We start from the raw sequence: 20,647 nt of genomic DNA, 5'->3' as shown, positions 1-20,647 counted from the left end.
TTGAAAAAAGTCCGAGTAGAGGCACGTGAAGAGGTGTTTTCAGATACCGCAAGGGCCACACAAATAGTCATTGGATCTTTGAGAATCTAAATGGTAAAACTTAGGGCCTGAGTGGAAATCAGGAAGACTGATTTTGTGATGTTGTTAGAATTGTTGTTGTTGTTGTTGTTTTTACTTAGAAGAATCTCTAAAAATATAATAAGCCTACAAAAGAGCTCCTGTGTTGCCAATCCATAGAAGTGTTCATGGTCAGGGATACTTGAGGATGCCCAAAGCAGAGAAGGATGTGGATGAGAGATTGAAGGCTGTTTCCCTAACCTAACTTGTTGTGTTTTTCACTTTATAAACGGTTTCAGTTATTCCGATCTAGAATTGTAACCTCCTAGTTGATATATCAGGAGGTTTTTCTCCAATTATACTAAACAGGTTGCAGGTCCCAAATACAGCATATTATTTCATGTTTCCTTACCTTTACTAATGATGTTCCTTTCCCCTGTTATATCTTACTTTTCTTTTTTTAGTTAACTCTTTTCTTTCTTCAGTCAAGATTCATGTGAGAAGTGAATATATTGATATTGTTCACTTACAAAGTATTTGGGGGCTTATCTCATAGCTTGAGGCATTGTAGTTGTTCAATAATTATCTGCTTTTGCCATTTTTTTTTTTTTTGGTAAGGAAGATTAGCCCTGAGCTAACATCTGTTGCCCATCCTCCTCTCTTTTTTTTTGCTGAGGAAGATTGGCTCTGGGCTAGCATCTGTGCCCACCTTCCTCTACTTTATATGGGATACCACCACAGCATGGCTTAATGAGCAGTGTGTAGGTCTGCGCCCAGGATCCAACCCTGTGAACCCCAGGCTGCTGAAGTGGAACACGTGAACTTAACCAAGATCCCACTGGGCCGGCCCCTGCTTTTGTCATTTTTATTGCTACATCATCCTCACTGAGAAACCTTTCCTGACCTCAACCCTCTCCATATTTAGCTCAAAGACTCAAATGTTATTTTTCAAACTGTTGTTTTTGCTGCTTTTGTTGTTGCTATTGTTATTGTTATTATTAGGTATCTCTTAGTGACAATAGAAAATCATAGATTAGGCAAGTGGGAATACATATAGGAGCAAACTAAAATATATTTTTTATTTTACAGAGTATCATGTTTCTTTGTAGAGCCAGTCTTGTTATCATATGGACATAAGTATGGCATTAAACCATCATAAACTTTCATGCTTGGGCATAGGTCTGTCTGGGGCACATCTCTTGGAGGCACTATTTACATACACTATAGTTAATGCGAACGAAAGTCTGTGAAAAACAATGTCATCCCTAAAGATGTGCAATAATGCGGCATTGCTTGGGTGCATCCTAGAAGCTGGGTAGTTACCAAACTCACTTAATTTCATGTAGGCACCTTAAGACCCAATGAGTATATAACAAGACTCATTTTGCACAGTTAGTTATATGAAATCTGGTATTTCTTTGCTCAACACTGATCCAGGCTCTTTGTTTAGTGATGGGAACACGTAGAAGAAAATGGCCTAGTTTGCTGCCAATATCCTCATCTGTGGTCATATCTCACTTTACCTACATAATTAAAATATTGTCCACATATATGTGACTCTTCGAGAAAGCTTCATTGTGGATATTATGACTAGAAAGCCAAGAGGTAACTCCTTTATCTTTGACATGCTATTCCATCACACACATCATTAAGCAAAAGAAAAAGAAAGATTAAAGTTCTATTTCCTTGGGGCTGACCCCATGGCTTAGCGGTTAAGTGCTCGTGCTCCGCTACTGGGGGCCTGGGTTTGGATCCCGGGCGCACACCAATGCACCGCTTCTCTGGCCATGCTGAGGCCGCATCCCACATACAGCAACTAGAAGGATGTGCAGCTATGATATACAACTATCTACTGGGGCTTTGGGGGGAAAAAGGAGGAGGATTGGCAATAGATGTTATCTCAGAGCTGGTCCTCCTCAGCAAAAAGAGGAGGATTGGCATGGATGTTAGCTCAGGGCTGATTTTCCTCACAAAAAAAAAAAACAACAAAAAGTTTTATTTTCTAGATGGCTTGATTTATTTTCTCTACCTATCTCCATGTCTTTTGTTGCTTCTATTGTCCTGTGGTGGGGCTATTTCATCACTTTTGAGTTACAAAATTGAAGAAAGTGATGAAAGCTTTAGATTTTCCAAAAATGCACATTCAAATCCATAACTGAATTTTTTACACAATGTCATGGGAATAACAGTTCCCACAAGGAACTATGGACCCATGGGTCCAAGACTAAATATCCTGTCTTGACATGAGTACAGCCATGTTTGGCCGCTCCATTGACCCACAGCCACCAGCACAAAAAGAAATATAAAAGCTGCTTTCTGCGTGGTGGGAACTGGCCCTTCTCCCATGGAGGTAGTTGCAATGTGTAAAAATCTCAAGGCCCTTTGGGCTCCACAGCCTGGGGCAGACTGGCCATCTGTGCCAGGCTGGGATGATAACCCAGGTAAACAATGCACGTACACAACTGCCGTGCTGGGACGATAGCCAGGAGGCTCAGTGCACGTATGCCACTGATAACCATTTGTGCATGGAAACACCGGATGCTTGCTCTGAAAAACACTCTGTAACTGCTTACTCTGAAAATTATTGATGCTATAAAAAACTGCTGAAAACCGAGGCCTGGTGAGAGTTCCACTTGTGGAAGGGACACCTTGCCCAGGATGTGTGATCCCCGCCCAGCTGTGTTGATTGAAAGGACTCTCCCAACAGTGGGGCGTGGATGTTATGAGTAATTGATTTGTTGTGAAGTAATTGATTTATTATAAAATAATTAATTTGTTGTAAATAATTGATCTGATGTATTGTCTTTTCAGTCAACCTGGTGTTTCTCTTTCCGGTTGATTTGTGTCATTTCCCTTCAGTCTATGTGGATGTTTTCCCTTTCCAGTCGATCTGATGTTTTTCCCTCTCATTATATGATCTATTCGAATCTGCTGCTATCTCAGTTGATGTGGATGTTTTCCATTTCCAGTTGAGCTGATGTTTTTCCCTCTTAATATTTGACCTATTTGGATCTGTTTGCAGACTATCTCCTTTACTATCCTCTGTAAAATAAAATATACCTTTAGTCCATTTGTTTGGAGTGAAAAGTTTCTTTTACATCTCCGATCAAATCCCCAAACCTCTCATAATATATCCTCACTCTATGAATTTTATATTCTGGCTGAGGAGATTGTGTTGGCTCTTTTGGCAAATCATGCAGCAGTCAATCACAAATATTCATCACCCATTTGCTGAATATGGGATTCCCATGGTTTTTGACTAGTTTAATTCATGCTCATCTACATATGTGACATGACTGATATCATATTGGTATAACTATGGCATTAGACAATCATAAGCTTGTATGCCTGAACATAGGTCTGTCTGGTGCGCACCTCTTGGTGGAACTATTTATATAAACTACTGTACATGCAAATGGAAGTGTGTACCTGGAACACAGTGTAACCCTTAAAGTTGTGTAATAATGCCACAATACAGCAAATACAGTTATTCTAGGAAAACTCACCCCAGGCCAGATTTGTCTGTATGCCAAAGAAAAAACACTGCCATGCTGAGCTAACATCTAATGAACTTTGTATTCTTGATTATGAAGAGGACTAATTCCAACTAATTCCAACAAAATGATAAATGAGGGTGATGCAAAATATAATCATATCTATATAAGTAAGCCCTTAAGATAATTTTAAAATTTATAGCTTATGTTCTAAAACTAAGTATTTGCTTCTACATCATATTCAACTTCTAATGAACTTCATAGTAGAAGAATTCATTTGAAACTATAGAATAGGGAATAAGAATTTTAAAAATTATAACAGCTAGTCTTTAAATTCTTTTGCAAACACCATAAGCATAAACATAAGCATAGTGTTAAAATATGTCAATCATATTTAATTGACCATAATCTCCAAATATACCATTAGAATTAATTTCACATAAGATGCAAATTTCAAATCGGAACAGTTTAACATATGATTTGAACTAACTCTCCCAATATTAAAATAAAAATATCTACATTTTTGAATAGTAAAAAAACAACCTTCTATAAAGTGATATTTTCTTAAACTCACAATGAATAATTTACTTGCTAAATAATGGCATGTTGTATCTGATTTATCAAGAGGCAAAAATAAACCACTGACAAATGAGATTCATTGTGCCAAAAAAAAAGTCTTATTAAAAGGTATGTTTGGTGTGGTTACAGAATGTCTAAGCGCTATCAAAAGTGTTTAAAGCGCACACACTACCTCAGACTTCACAGTAATTAGAACATATAACAAATCTTTAAGCACTGTGAAAATCAATGTTATTTCACTGTTGTAATGGGAGGAGGACTTACATCAATGTTTCACCTTATGAGTGAAAATCAGTTATTTCCTTTTCCTACCTCCAAACACGGATATCATCAGGACCTTGCAATTATATTATTACCGAAAAAGCTTTTATAATGTTTTAATTTACTTACCCTTTCTAACTATTATTTAACATAATATGCTTTTATGGCCTCGTAGTAGACAGCTCCTAGCACCAAGGCCCTTCTCTGCCATTTCCCAATGATAAACCTTTGCCATGTTACTTTAACTCTCTGAACCTCAGCTTTGTCACCTGCAAAATGAGATTAACTATACCTATCGCTTAAGGTTGCTTTGAGGATGGACTGAAATAGTGTGTTTTATAAAACACTTAGCACTGATTTTTCAGTTAAAGGTGAGCGTAAGGGCATTTTTACTCCTCTTTCCTTTATAACACAGCCAAACCAAGAACAATAACAGCACTATCATCAGAGTATGCAACAACAATAGCAAAGCAGAATGGAAAATAGTACTCTGTTATCAATGAAATTAGGGAAGGAGGAATCCATGGCTATCAGGCACAAGTAAGAATGGTCTTTGAAAAACAGTGAAATTAGACCACAAGAGGGATGGAAGGAGGGTGAGAGTTGACCTAGAATTCTTCATGTCAGAAGCATGATGGGAATTTCCCTGCAATAAGTGTCAAGATCTAGAATTGCTTACAAAGATGAAATCTAGTGGTATCCAGATACCGTGGCATGAAAAAGATCAATACCACAGAATGGAATGGAGGTAGCACCAGTTGAGGTAAGACACAGCAGATCAGCTACCAAAATTTTCTATGACCCAGGCCCGTATGAAATGAGAAGACAGATTGTGAGTTGAAATGAGAAAAGAAAGGGAGCAGAAACCACCAGATCATTCCACCACCACAAGCTGGTGCTTCAAGACTCACTGATGTGAATACCCAAAGCAGAGAAGAGCTGTTCTTTTGAGGCAGAAAACAGAATAAAATAAGTGACAGACTGTTTTTGACATCAAATAAATGATTGCCTCTCTCTTTCTTCAGCAAATAACCAGCAATGAGCTTCCTCCATTCAAACCGAGGGACCTTTGGAGAGATCATGTTTGCTCTGTCAGTTGTTGCCAATGTGTGTGTGTGCTCTTGTGTGTTTTTATGTGAATGTACTTGTGTGTGTATGTACTCATGCACATGCATGTTTTGTATTCTCATGGTATGATTGGTAAAGCTGGTTGTTTGCTAAGATAGTATGGCTATTCCAGACATGGCTCAGAGGATTAAAACAAAGTCAAGGACCAGGAGAATATAGACTTCAACTGATGAACACCAGATCTCTCAAAAAAGTTGGACAAGATAAAAACTTATCATTTAATAGTACACAACAATTAAAGAGCAACCTAGCACGTCTATGATGCTATAGGAAATGGAAAATTGCATGACATGTAAAAAAAATGATTACTTTCCTTACTTTGAAGTCTATTCTGTCTGAAATTAATATAACTATTTCTGCCATTTTCTGATTACTGTTAGCATGGTATATTTTTCTCCACTCATTTACTTTTATCTATGTGTGTCTTTATGTTTAAAGTGGATTTCTTGACAATATGTAGTAGGATCACCTTTTTTGACACAGTCTGATAATTTCTGTCTCTTACTTTGTACGTGTAGATCATTGACATTCAAAGTGATTGTTGATAGAGCTGAATCAATTTCTGCCATCTTCATTACTGTTTTCTATGTGTTACAATTGTTCTTTGTTCCTATTTTTATCTTCCACTGTTTTTCTGCCTTTTGTGGTTTTAATTGAGCGTTTTGTATGATTCCATTTTCTCTCTTTTCTTAGCATATCAATTATACTTTTTTTTCAATTTTTTATTTGTTGCTCTAGAGTTTGCAATATCCATTTACAACTTATTACAACTAATCCAAGTCCACTTTCAAATAACATGATGCCACTTCACAAGTAGTGTGAGTACCAAATAAGAACAAGATAATCATAATTCCTTTGTCCCTTCTTTTGTGTCTTTGCTGTCCTTCATTTCCTTTATGTATAAACATATATATATATACATATATATACATGCACACGTAGACTTAAGATATAAGATATTTACATAAGCATACATAATCAAATACATTGCTGCTATTATTATTTTGAACAGTTATTTGTTAGATCAATTAAGAATAAGGAAAAGTAAGTGTCTTTATTTTCCTTCACTTATTACTTCTTCAGGGCTCTTCTTTATGTCGATCTGCGCTTCTGACCTATATTGTTTTACTTTTCTCTAGAGAACTTCTTCTAACATTTCTTTCAGGTCAGGTCTACTGGCAACAAATTCCCTCATTTTTTTTTTGTCTGAGAAAGTCTTTATGTTTCCTTAACTTTCGAAGGATAATTTTGCAGGATACATGATTCTAGGCTAGTGTTTTTATTTTTCCTCTCTCAACAATTTAAATATTCACTCTACTCTCTTCTTGTTTGAATGGTATCAGAGGAGAAGTCAGATGTAATTCTTATCTTTGTTTCTCTATAGGTAAGGTGTTTTTTTCCTCTCATTTCTTTCCAGATTTTTTCTTTATATTTGACTTTCTGAAGTTTGAGTATGATATACCTACATGTAGGTTTTTTTTTTTTTTTTGGCATTTATCCTATCTGGTATCCTCTGAGCTTCCTGGGTCTTTAGTTTGGTGTGTGATATTAATTTAGGGAAATTGTCTGTCACTGCTTCTGTTCCTTTCTCTCTTTCTTCTCTTTCTGGTATTCCCATTGTTCCTATGTTACACCTTTTGCAGTTGTCCCACAGTTCTTGGATATTCTGTTGTGTTTTTTGAATCTTTTTTCTCTTTGCTTTTTTAGTTTTAGAAGTTTCTGTTGTCATATCCTCAAGCTCAGAGATCCTTTCCTCTGCCATGTCCAGTCTAGGAATAAGCCCATCAAAGGCTTTCTTCATTTCTGTTACGGTGTTTTTGATCCTGAGCAGTTCATTTTGATTCTTAGAATTTTCATCTCTCTGCTTACATTATCCATCTGTTCTTGCTTGTTGTCTACTTTTTCCTTGGAGTCCTCAGCTTATTAATCATAGTTTTTTCCTAATATCTGATTTGATAAGTCAAACATCTCTGCCATCTGACTCTAGTTTTGATGCTTGCTCAGCCTCTGCAAACTGTGTTTTTTGTCTTTTAGTATGCCTTATAATTTTTTGTTGAAATACAAACATAATGTACCCAGCACTAGTTCCTGTGGAAGTCTCTGCTTCTGGCTTTCTGCTCTGGTAAATTGTGATTCTCTGTTTCTCCCTGTCTGTCTCTCCAATTTTGGAGACGGCAGTATGCTCTGTAACTTCACTTCTCTGACAGATGTAAGAATAGGTTTGGTTTTTCCAGTTAATTCATCTTTTTACTTATTAGAACAGAGTGGCAACTTTTAAAGCCACTATTCCACTGGGTTTAATCAATTTTGTTATTTAAAATATCCAACTTTTGGCTTTGTTAATTTTCTCTATCATTTGTTGTCTATTAATTTCAGTTCTTATCATTAATTTTCTTCCTTCTACTTCCTTTAGATTTAATTTGCTCAGTTTTATAGCTTCATAAAGCAGAAACTTAGATCATTGATTTTAAACATTTATTCTTTTCTATTGTGAACATTTAAAGCTCTAACTTTCTCTCTAGGCATTCACTACTTAGCTGCATTCCTCAAGTTGTAAATACATTCTATTTTCCTTATTCTGTTCAAAATAGTTCCTTATTTTTCTTATTATTTCTTCTTTGTAATATGATTTATTTAGAAGGATGTTCTTCACTTTGCAGATATTCTGTTTATAGTATTAGTTTAGATTTCTGATTTAATTCAGTTTTTATCAGAGAGCATACTCTGTAAGATTACAATATCTTGAAATTTGCTGAGACTTATCATATGGCCTGACATAAGGACTGTTTAGTTATCATTCTATCCCATTTGAAATGAATATACATTCTGCATTACTTTGGTGAAACATTGAATAGGTAAACATGGTTGATATTGTTTATGTTTTACTGATTTTCTTGTCTTGTTGTCCAATCAATTACTGACAAAGGTATGTTAATGTCTCCATGTCTGATTATGGATTTTTCTATTGAACCATTTAGTTCTGTCAGTTTTCCCTTTTAGTCCCTCAACTGTCTACCTTGTTGAATTATTTTTATAGTCATTGCTCTTGGGATTGCAATGTGTATCCTTCATCACATTAAAAAATATTTTATATTGTATTACTTCACATAAGATGAAAGAGTCTTGTATAATTTTTGTGTAATTCTCCTTATTCTCTTCCATCCATCATTTATCCTCTTGTCATATCGATTACACCTAACTATATTATAAATCTCACAATGCAGAGGCATAATCTTAGTTAAAATAATTCTGCATCATTCAAGTGATGAAGAGAATAAAATATATAGAAAGATATAATATTTGACATTTGCCTGCATATTGAACATTTATGGTGCTCTTTTTCCTGCCTGTAAATCTGTGTTTCCATCTTATGTCCTTTCTCTTTCACCTGCCATGTGGTGCAAGTCTATTGGCAATAAATAATCTTAGTTTTTGTTTATCTGAAAACATCATTATTTTGCTTTCATTCAAAGGATAGTTAACTGTATATAGACTACTGAGTTTATACTTTTTTTTTCTTTTACTCTTTGACGATGTAATTCCAAGGTCTTCTGGCGTCCACTGACCCATGTCAGCCATCGTTTGTATCATGCGTCCCTTGTATGTAATGGGTGTTTATTCTGGCCTTTTTTTTTGTAACTTTTTTTTTGCCTTAATTATAGATTCACGGGAAGTTGAAAAAATAGTACAGAGAGGTCTCACGAACCTATCACCCAGCTTTCCAATATGTTATATAGACTACTACATAATTATAACGCATTATTAAAACCAGGAAATTGATTGACATTTACAATCTGATCTTACTCAGATTTCATGATTTTTTGCATGCACTTTCATTTTTATGTATGTTTTGGTAGACTGACAAATGGTCCTCCAAAAAAATGTCTACATCCTAATTCCTGTGACTTGTGAATTTTATCTTATATGACAAAAAAGAGTCTTTGCAGATGTGATTAAGTTAAGGACCTTGAGATGAGATTATCCTTGATTGTCCAAATAGACCCTAAATGTAATCACATGTATCTTTGTAAGAGGAGGACAGAGGGATATTTGACACACAGGGAGTAAAAATCAATGTGAATATGGAGGAGAGAAGGACTTAAAGAGTCTGGCCATGAAGACTGGCGTAATGTGTCCACAAGCAAAGGAATGCCAGCAGCCGCCAGAACCTGGAAGACGGCAAGAAAGAGATTTTCCCCTAGAGCCTCCAAAAGGAGTATGGCCCTGCCCACATCTTGATTTTGGCTCTGTCATACTAATTTCAGAATTCTGGCCTCCAGAATTGTAAGAGAACAAGTTTTTGTTGATTTGAGCTACCAAATTTGTAGTAATATTTTACAGCAGCCTCAGGAAACTAATACGTGTCTTTGTGTATAACTTCCCATTTCTATAATTTTGATATAGTAAAAATGTTATGTAAAAGAAAATACACAGTATGTAACATTTAAGGTTGGCTTTTTCTATTTAATATAATACCCTTAAGATCCATCCAATTTGTTACATGTGTCAATAGTTGGCTCTTTTTTATTGCTGACTAGTAGTCCACTGTATTGATGTACCAGAGTTTGTTTAAACATTCACCTGTTGAAGAACATTTGGGTTGTTTCCAGTTTGGACTATTACAAATAAAGCTTCTATGAACAGCCACATCCAGATTTTTGTGTGAATTTAAGTCTAATTTCTTTAGGGTACATAACTCCGGAGTGAAATTTCTGAGACATATGGTAAGCGTTTGTTTAGCTTTTTAAGAAACTGCAAACCAGATTTTCACAGTGGATGTACCATTTTACATTCACCCCAGCAATGTGTGAGTAACTAGGTATCTCTGCATCCTCACTACCTTTTAGTGTTATCAGTATTTTATTTTTATTTTAGCATTCTAGTAAGTCTGTAGTGATGTCTCATTGTGATTTTAATTTTAATTTTCCTAATGGCCAAAAATGTTGAGCATATTTTCATATGTTTATCTGCCATTTTCATCTTTTCTTTGGTGAAATGTCTAGCAAGTCTTTAGCCCATTTTCTAAAAGTTTTTGTTGGCTTGTTTGTTTTTTATTTGTTTGTTTCCTCATTGTTGAGTGTAAAGACTTCTTTATGTATTCTGGAAACAAGTCTTTTGTTAGAAAGTTGATTCACAAATACTTTCTCCCAGTCAGCAGCTTATTTCTTCACCTTCTTAACAGAGTTTTTCAGAGAGCAAAGGCTTTGAATTATTATCAATTATTACCATTATTACCAATTATTACCAAGTTCAATTAATCTATTTTTTTTCTTTCACAGGTCATGCTTTTGGTATCATATCTAAGAAGTCTTAGCCTAGACCAAAGTCATTAATATTTTCTCCCATAATCTTTTCTAAAATATCTGTAGTTTAAAATTTTACATTTATATCTCTATTCTGAGTTAGTGTGTATAGAAGGTATAAGGTTTAGGTTGAAGTTCATTTATGGGTATTGATGTTTAATTTTTCTCATACCATTTGTGAAAAGACACTATCTCATTCTAAAATTTATCTTTATCTTGGTTTTCCTCATTTTGACTATGATGTGTCTAAATTTTGTTTTCCTTGTATTTATCCTATTTAGTGTTTTCTGAGCTTTTTTTGATTTTCAAGTTTATGTTTTTAATTAACTTTTAGGAATTTGGGGACTTTATTTCTTCTAATATTTTTATCTGCCCCGTTCATTCTTTACTCTTCTTCTGTGAATTCAATTTTGAATATTTTTAAATTATTGATATTGCCCCACATGTCTAGGAGGCTCTGTTCATTTATCTTCATTTTTCCTCTTATTTCTTTATATTGAATAATTTCTATTGTTCTATCTTCAAGTTAACCTACACTTTCCTGTGGCATATTTAATTTGCCTTTAAGCCCATGCAGTATTTTTTTTTTTCTTTTTTAGGTATTGCAGATTTCAGTCCAAGAAATTCTCTTTTGTTCCTTTTTGTGGTTTATTTTTCTCTGCTGATATTTCCCACTAACTCATTCATTACAACTATGCTTTTCTTTATGTATTGGAACATATTTATGTTAGCTGTTTTAAAAGTCTTTTCTGCAAATTGCAACATCTAGATCATCTTGATGTCATTTCTATTGACTTTTTTATTCTCTTGATTAAGGAGAACATTTTGCTACTTCTTCACATGCATATTAACTTTAATTATACTGTGGACATTGTAGATGGAATGTATTAGAGAATCTGGATTATGTCTCCTTCCTTCAGGTACTATTGATTTTTATTCTATTAGGCAGTTAACTTGGCTGGATTCAAAACTCCAAAATCTATTTTTCCTTCAGTGAGCAGCAGCTGAAATCTCTGCTCAGTTCTTTCATTTTTTCACCTGTTGTTTTCTACTGGTTCTTTGGCATCTCACTAGTGCAAGCTCAATTCAGGTGTTATGCAAGGATTTGAGCAGTATTTATATTCAGATTTTGGATTCCCATGTCTGTGGGCTCCTACCTTCTAAGATATCCTCCCTACTTTCCAGTTACTCTGACAGCTCCAAACTTTATTCTCTTAGTCCTTAATTCAGTAATATTGTGATTTTTCAGCTTGAGTTTAGGCATCTAGAACAATGTCGACTACCCTCAGGTAAAATATAAATAGAATTATCAGCTAGTGTATTTGCTCTTTTTCTAAATTTGACAACTCTCCTATCTTTTCCTTTTAATTTTCCAGTACCTTCAAATAATTCTCTCTATATGTGTATGTATGTGTGTGTGAGGGTGTAAGTTCAAATTCGGTTCAGAGTTTATAAATATTATCTGCCAGATGAATAGTCTGCTACAAGCTGTGCTGACATTTCTTGAAGCAGAATTCCCAGGATTTTGGATTGTAATGAAAGGAACACGGGAAATCTTTGGAGGGTTTTAAGAAGGAGTGTGATGTGATTGAATTTAACCTTTATAAACTGCACTCTGTGTGTTAATGTGTTGAGAGTTTTTGTTTTGGGGGGTTTTTTGAGTATAAGATTAATGGAGAGCGTCAATTGCTGAAAATCCAGGCAAGAGATTGCAGTGACTTGGATATATCTTAGAGTGGCGAACATGGATAAAAGGTGGGTTATATTGTTTTGTGACTTTGGGCATGCTATTTTATCAATCAACTATAAAATGAGGTAATGATACCTAAAGCTCCTTTTTTTCGTGGAGATAAAATAAATAATATAAGCAACACCTTAGACATTACCTGACACACAATAATGCTCTTCGGCATTTAATATTTTCTCTGTATGTATTACATGACAAATACTGCATTTTGAATGCAGAATCACCCCTCTATTCATGGCTCTAATCATGGAGATACACGTTAATCAAATATCAAACAAATATATGAAAATTGTAATGAAATAATTGATATTGAGTTGTTTATGATGACACAAGAGTGCATAATAAGATGACTGAACCTAGTGGTGGGAATCATATATGAAAATATGAAATGATTCTAGTTTACCAATAATAATACAAGAGTATTCTACTGACTGACCTCAAATTCATGTTAATGTTAAGAAGAAGAGTAATTGTTCTTATGAAAGTGAGAAGTGAGATGAAATCTGAATAAAAATAGGTGAAGTTATTTAGGTGGAGAATGTGGGTGAGTAAGATTGCTTCAGAAAGAGGAAACGGTGTGTACAAAGGCCCCCAAACAGAAGAGAGCCTGGAACCGCGGTGGAAATTGAAAAAAAATTGTGATTGCCGCAGAGTTTGAGGGTGATTATGCTGCACGTGGTGCTCAAAATAGTCAAGAGTCAGGCTATCCAGGAGCCTTGCATGCCATGGAATGGTTTGGTCTTCATCTTTAGAGCAAAGAAAAACTTTTTATGAGTTTTAGGCAAATTGCTCAAAGAAACTTCAGCATAGAGAACAGACTGGAGAGAGAAAAAATCAGATGAATCAGGTCTCAATAAGTGTGGAATGATGCTAGATGATGTAGATATAATGGTGGTGGTGGTGGTGGCCATGCTGCTGCTAGTGCTGCTGTTTGTGATTTTGTTTCCTTATTTGTAAAGAAGAAAAAATGGCAGAGAGAAGATTGCCTATTTTGGGGGGTACTGGGGCACAATTTCTGTATGTCTGATATTTTATGGCAGAAAAAAACTGGCAAAGAAACAAGATAAAATTAGTCTATTTCATACTTCATTAGCACCAATAGTAGAAAGAGTTTCTGGGTCTTCCTAAGCATTTACTGATCCTTGCAGGTAAGCAAGAGTTGCTTGGAGCTAATTATTAGGGTTTCAGTGATACTTGAAATGTCTCAACTTAAATACTTAAAAGGAGGTTGGAATCCAATTTTATTTTAACATAACATTATCTCAGCAATGACTTTATCATAACATAAAGCATATCAGATAGAATTTTCCTCTTCACTCAGTCAGATTGAAGTTCTGTGCATCAATAAAGACACAGAGCAATTGTACAGAGTAAATCATCATACAGTCCCTAGATGCATCTGGAAAACTATTAAGAACCAAAGAGGAGACTAATGAAAAGATCTCATGTGGTTTACAGAAATTGCATGCTTTGGTCTTTTTCTCCAGATATTTTCTTTGTTAGTTTTTTCTGCCAAACCTGGCAAAAGCATATTTATTAAACTGCCTCTATTTCCCCAATGTGCTTTATCTCTAGGAAACCAAGAATAGAATGGTCCAAGGAAACATATAATTAATTTTCTTTATCATTTCTTTATGAGTGTGCAAATGAATAAAGGACTTGACTAGCCCTCTAGTCCCTTCTGTCTTCACACACATGCGCACACACACACACACACACACGCACAAGCACATACATTACCCTCATAAATAATATGAAGTCAAGATCTTGTGAAAGCAACAATTTCCACAATATGTATGTTTCTGGATATCTCTGAAGTGTTTCATTTGTCATACCAATTTTACTTCCCCAGGACCATTTATATGGAAGTTGATGCTTCCTGACCCATGTCAACTCCATCTAAATGGAAAAAGTGGCATTGTCCTCTAGAAGCATAGATAGCACAACTAGAGTAATCATCTTTTCAGACAGCAGCACCTTGTCTTTGTAGAAAAGTATTGAACAGTTTCAACTATATAAAAATCCATTAATGCAGCCCCATTAAAAATGTCAAAAGAAATGATGTGAACCACAGAAAACCCAATTGACAGAGCTGGATGTTTGGACTCATAGTCTCAATCCCTGTGAGCATTCAAGGAAATCAGTGGTCAAAATGGGTATCTTGAGGGTAGAGAAGCAATCTGCTTTTGTTCCTGGTCACTTTAACTAATAAATATGTGAAATATGTGTGTGTGAACATGTTGGATTTTGATCATTAACAATCACACATATAGCTTACTGTAAACGTGAACAGTGGCTCACCGGCTACACAAAATTTACTATAAAAGAAAAGTTAAAGCTCATATGAGGTGTCTGCTTCTGACTTCAGAATATAAACTGGTCCTGATGCCTCCATATTTATAATGATTTTTTTTTCTTTTTGAAAAAATGAGGGCAGAGACTTTTCAGCTGTTTAAGACCATGGTGAGAAATATGAATACTCTTAAATGAATTATTTTAGGAGTGTATATATTGCTGTGCATGTGTGTGTATAAGTCAGCTCTGATTCTCCCTTGATTACATATTACCAAAGCCATCTGAGAGGCAAAGAAGGCTCTGTCTGAAGTTGACGTCAAGATGCTGATGACTAAAACAGAGAAAGCTTTCTTTGAGTATCATCAGCATTTATTGTCCCCAAGAACGAGTATTGGCCTACCAAGCACTATGACCATGATAAAAAAGAACGTCCAAAAGACTGAAGAAACTCTTTGACTCTGCCAGCTAGAGTACCTTGAATATCTTTCATTTTAATGTAGATAAAGAGTGTCTGGGTTTTATTTGTAGTTGAACTAAATTAGAAAGAAAGGCATAAACATATGGTCATAAGGTGGGAAGACTCCATACATAAATGGTTAGTTAGGCTGCTAACTAAGGGTCTTAGGTAAATAACAAGTGTTAAAGATTAAGAGGGGGAAGATATGATTATAACTGAGGTGGTTAGGAAAGACATACAAGGAGAATTGGGCCTTAAAGTGAAAGGCAAGAAGGGCTTTATAGGGAGGAGGTGCCATGGATGAACAGATCTCATTTGTTGAAATATGAGCAATAAGTCAGTGGTCAGGATATGGTATTTGAGGTGGCAACAAGGTCATAAATTTAGAACGATAGGTCAAAACATTAAAAAAACTACCCCTGAAATGGCTTTCTCCTTCAGCACATCCTTATAAATCTTGCTACAGAGACTCTCTTTCAGTGTTCACAAGGAAAAGAGAGTTGGCTTGATGACTGACAGTTTCAAGTTCAAATTCCAACTCTTCCATTTCTGAGTTGTGTGACACGGGGTACATGACTTAACTTCTATGAACTTCAGTACCTCCAACATAAAATGGAAATAATATTGCCTACTGAAAAGGGATTATAGCTTGTGGTTAGAAGCACATACTCTGGAAGTAAACTTTCTGGGTTCAAATTCTGGTTCCACCACTTATAAGATCTATACCCTTGGTAAAACTTTTTAGCTCTGTGCCTTTTCTTCATCTATAAATTAGGTTATAACATAGAGTTGTTGTGAGTATTGAATGCATAATTTCTTATAAAAGTACCTGGAAAAAAGTGCTTAAAAACTGTTCATTATTAGTGTTTGTGTTATTGTCATTATATCATGGGTGGTTTGAAAAATGAAACGATATATGTTTGTACTGTGTCAAGCATAGTGTGCAGGATATAGTAAAGATGCAACAATGGTGTTTCATCTCACTCCTGTTTTCCTGCTAAGAAATGTCAGGAAATCTCATTGACCTCCCATTATTCTTCTAATAGTCACACTCTCTGCCGGAAATCTTCCTACAAACAGTCAAAATTAGCCTTCTCCCAAGTGCCAAAAAGGAACTTTCTCACTCTTAATCAAACCAATTATTCAAGGCCCATACAGGAGATTAAAACTCAATTTCTATATGGCACCATTCTTAGTAAAAACCTGTTGACACAATGATTCTCATTAAGCCATTGATCTCAACGATGAACTCATCTTACCTAACACAGTTAAATATATTTCATAAATACATTCACAGAAACCAGGTACATTCTCTGTCTGATCCTTTAATTTATATCAAAACTTTGCTATTTTCTCCCCACATAAAAAAATGTATAGCCCTCTTCTCAGTAATATACATTTTTTTATGTTGGAAGGATTTCCCAAATTTCATCTAAAAGAGATGAGTGAACAGAAGCTCAGACTGGTTAACTAACTTGCTTAACAGTTACTGATAAGATGCTAATCTATGGAAATCATCTTAGTTTTTCTTTTTAAAACTATATTACTTTATACTTGGTAATAAATACATTTTTAAAAAACACATACAGTGTGCCTGAAATAGCAAGCCACATTAACAGTCTACTAAAATTAGCATATTTCTTAATCTTGTTTAAAATCTAAAAATACTGCAGTAGCCTCATAAACAATTACAATTTTTTAAATAAACATCACTGCAGTACCAGGAATTGTCTCAATTGAGGCAATCTCTTGCCATCTGCTCCTGAGAAGCCATACAGACTTTAGATTTGGTAAATGGTTCATCATCCCAGTAGCTTCAGGGACATCAATAATAATTTCTGTAGATAACAGATTATCTGTCAGAAAATTCCATGTGTTAACTATTTTTCTCTATCACATTTTCAGAACTAATTAAATACCTAGGCTAATCAGATGTTGAGATTTTTTTGATGTGATTTGTGAAAAATATATTATAATATTAACTTAGGGGTTTCACAACTTCCCATTGCTCACTGTCTGAAGATTAAGTCTTTGTTTCCTAAGGATATTATCCTTAAAAGTAGTTGAAAAGTATACATGGAACATCATTAATGTGAATTCTGCACATTTTTTTTCTTTTTTGCAGCATCTGGAGAAGTTAATGGAAGCTACAAATAACAAGTCAAGAATAAATGAAAGACACTAGAGGGGAGCGATGATTTTCCTCTTTGGAAGCAAGTTAGTTGTAACTCCTTAAAATGTGTACAGAAACAGAGACCCATGTGCCTTGCATAGGACATTGCCATAGGTTTGAACTTCCCATTACACACTGAATGTTTTGGATGAGATCGTAAGAATGTTGCATGAAGGTGTAGTAGAGAGAATTCCAAGAGCTGGGAGGAAAAAAATCTGAAATTAACTTGCTTTGTGACCTTGGAAAAATCACTTTCCCTTTCCAAGAGTTAGTTTTATCCTCAGCACAAAAAGAAGCTTTGTATAGGTCTGCAGTTCTCAATGTTAATTTATCGGCACCTCTCCTAATCAAAGCCATTCACATGCTCACCATAACTTACTATCCTTGAGTGCTGAAATTCTGCGGCTGAAAACTTTCCTACTTCTCTACCAGATAAGGGACCATAGTGGAATTCAAGAGAATGAAAACAACAATATGCTTTACTTATCTGATCTAATTAATGTAAAATTATATCATGCAAAATCACATTAAATGCAACACCGTATCAACTGATTATGACCAACTAATCTATCACAACAGGGCTATTGAGAACCACTGGGCTGGGTAATCTCACAGCTAGTTCTTATGGTGTTAAAAATTCTCTCTCTCTCTCTCTCTCTCATTCTCACACACACATTCTGACTTTTGCTAACTTACTTACTTTAAACATTATTAATTGCTACAGGTCTTTGATTAATTAATTGTAAGAACTCTAAGTTACCTAGAGTCTGACTGACCATTTGCTGGTTAGTTCTATCGTCCCCATCAGATGTCAATTTTGAACAGATACCTGCATCCTGATGGAGCAGATTATCCAAGAGAAGAGCAGGGTATAGTCCAACAATGGTCAGAAATAGTGTCTTCAATAAGGTGAGAATGGATACTGATGGAAGGAAATGTATTGGAAAAAGAGATATTGTGGATCTCGTAAGTGTAAAAAGCACCAGATTGGTCTGTCAACAAGGAGTCCTGTTTCTGGTTAAGTTACCGAGATCCCTAAGAGCAAAATGAGGCAAGTACACAACAGGGATGGGACTCAGTTATGTGAGGGACTCATAATGAGTCTATAGTCCAGATATTGTAAGAGGCATACCATGCTCAAGACACAGTGACAAAGGGTAATATCATATGAGTTTCTAAAGATTAGGCTGGATCTACTTAAATCCCTGCTAAATAAGTTCACAAGGAGAGCACAGCTAAACTACCTGGAGGCATGAAAGGGCTTATTGTAAAGTGTTTCTTCTCTCTTACTCCTTTCTATTAAAATTGACCTTCCTTATCCTCCATACTCCCTGGGTCTGTTCTCTGCCTTCCAAAGAGACAACAAGCTAACTAGTAAAGTGAATGATCAGTAGATATTTACCGAATAAATATATTATCCATTCCTCATTTTTCTATATGCATACTTATTTTAAAAATAGTTTGTATTCACTCTTATGGCCAAAAAAAAAAAATGGCCGTGAGAGCAAATGTATAAAATATAAAAGCATTAAAAGTAACAAAATGAAAAAAATAACCCCAAATCATCCCCAAAATGTGACTATTTTGATGTGTTCTCATCTAGTAAATCAGCCATGTTTATATAGTTGTGAACATTTGGTATGTAAAATTTTATTTCCTAGGAAATAAATCTCTCCAAAATTATATCAATCATTTTCATGTTGGTTTATACAAGTCATACATATTGTGATTGGATTACATTCCATCCAGTTAATGTTTCATCATTTGTTTAACCATTACCTTATTGTTAGGTAATTTATTGTTTTTTAATCTTTACTTTAAAAAATGAACATGTTTATGCATTAGGGTGTTTACTTTTTCTGTTTAATATATTTCCTTTAATATGTTTAACATCAAAGAAATTAAATCAAGAGGTGTCAATGTTCTTTAGAAATATTCTGATTTGTATTATCCTTATTACTCAAAATACAAAATCTTTCTAAGTTTAAGTCCCAGTTTATTCACAGAAAATTTGGATAAACTTTAAATGACATTTTAAGCCATAAAGTGTTTTCAAATAAAAATGATGTATCCTGATTATTTTGAAAAATTAAACTGTAAAGTAAGATTTAAACAAGGAACATAAACACAATTTTCACAACTTTCCATATCCAGAAATTGCCATAGTTAATACTGGTAAGACCTAACCAAATATTTTTCTATGTAGATGTAAAGATAGGAGAAGGGATAGAAGGATAGATTGATAGGTGTTTCAATTTATGTGTATGCATATGTATTTAAAGTGATTTTCTTAGATGCCTTATTTCATTTAAAATAATTTTATTTGATTTTAGAAAAATGAGACAAAAAAGAAGGAAACAGAGCTATTGACATACTAGGAAGCATGTTCTCACCATATCAGGTAACCATCTATGAAACAGACTTCTAAGATAAAACAAAAAATAACAGAAGCAAAAATATTACAGAAGAAATGTTAATATAGATATCAACTTTATTGTTGTGAGGCTCTGCTATTAAAAGTAAGGAATTTAGCTTATACTACAATTCCTCTCACTACCCTTCCTCTCCTCTCTTGTAGTTATATTGCCAATGTTTACATCACTTGTATTTTGTTCTATAGTTCTATTGATCCCCCTCTCCTACACAGCTGAGAAGAACAGATCATTTTTCATGACATAAATTAGCAGAAAGAATAGCAAAGAAAGCTTTAAGGTAGATGAGTATGCCTATCTCTCTCTCAATACTGAGTTCTTCTTTGCAACAATTCTGACATTAACTATAGGTTAATACGATATTAACTATAAGACAATATGGACTCAAGAATACTTGATTTACATGTGAGTTGTAACATGTCCATGGGAGAAAAAAAAACAATTATATATCTTGCCGAAAATTTTATCGATTACAAGACTCCATGTTTAAGTTGTTTGCAATTCAAACCCTTTCTCATGTCATCAGGACATTTACCACTACACAGACACCTCACAACATCCACCCCCATTCCTCTCCTGGAGAGAACATTAAGTCTATTTACTTATATTCATGGTTACTTGGCTAATTATGACATATGTAAATTTCCATCTGGTATCATTTTCCTTAATGCTAAAGGACAAGACTTCCTATAATGTTGCTTGTAATACTGGTCTTGTAATG

At 34.7% G+C, this 20,647-nt stretch overlaps 1 long non-coding RNA gene across 1 annotated transcript in view; it reads right to left on the bottom strand.

The window, feature by feature from the left end:
- Positions 1–20,647, bottom strand: part of LOC131396060 (uncharacterized) — a 40,473-nt gene that overhangs the window by 6,822 nt on the left and 13,004 nt on the right. The window lies entirely within an intron of this gene.

This window comes from Diceros bicornis, chromosome 32 (assembly GCF_020826845.1).
Source record: "Diceros bicornis minor isolate mBicDic1 chromosome 32, mDicBic1.mat.cur, whole genome shotgun sequence".
NCBI classification, from domain to species: Eukaryota; Metazoa; Chordata; class Mammalia; order Perissodactyla; family Rhinocerotidae; genus Diceros; species Diceros bicornis.
Note: the sequence above shows the minus strand (reverse complement) of the source record. Positions and strands in the feature narration are given on the sequence as shown.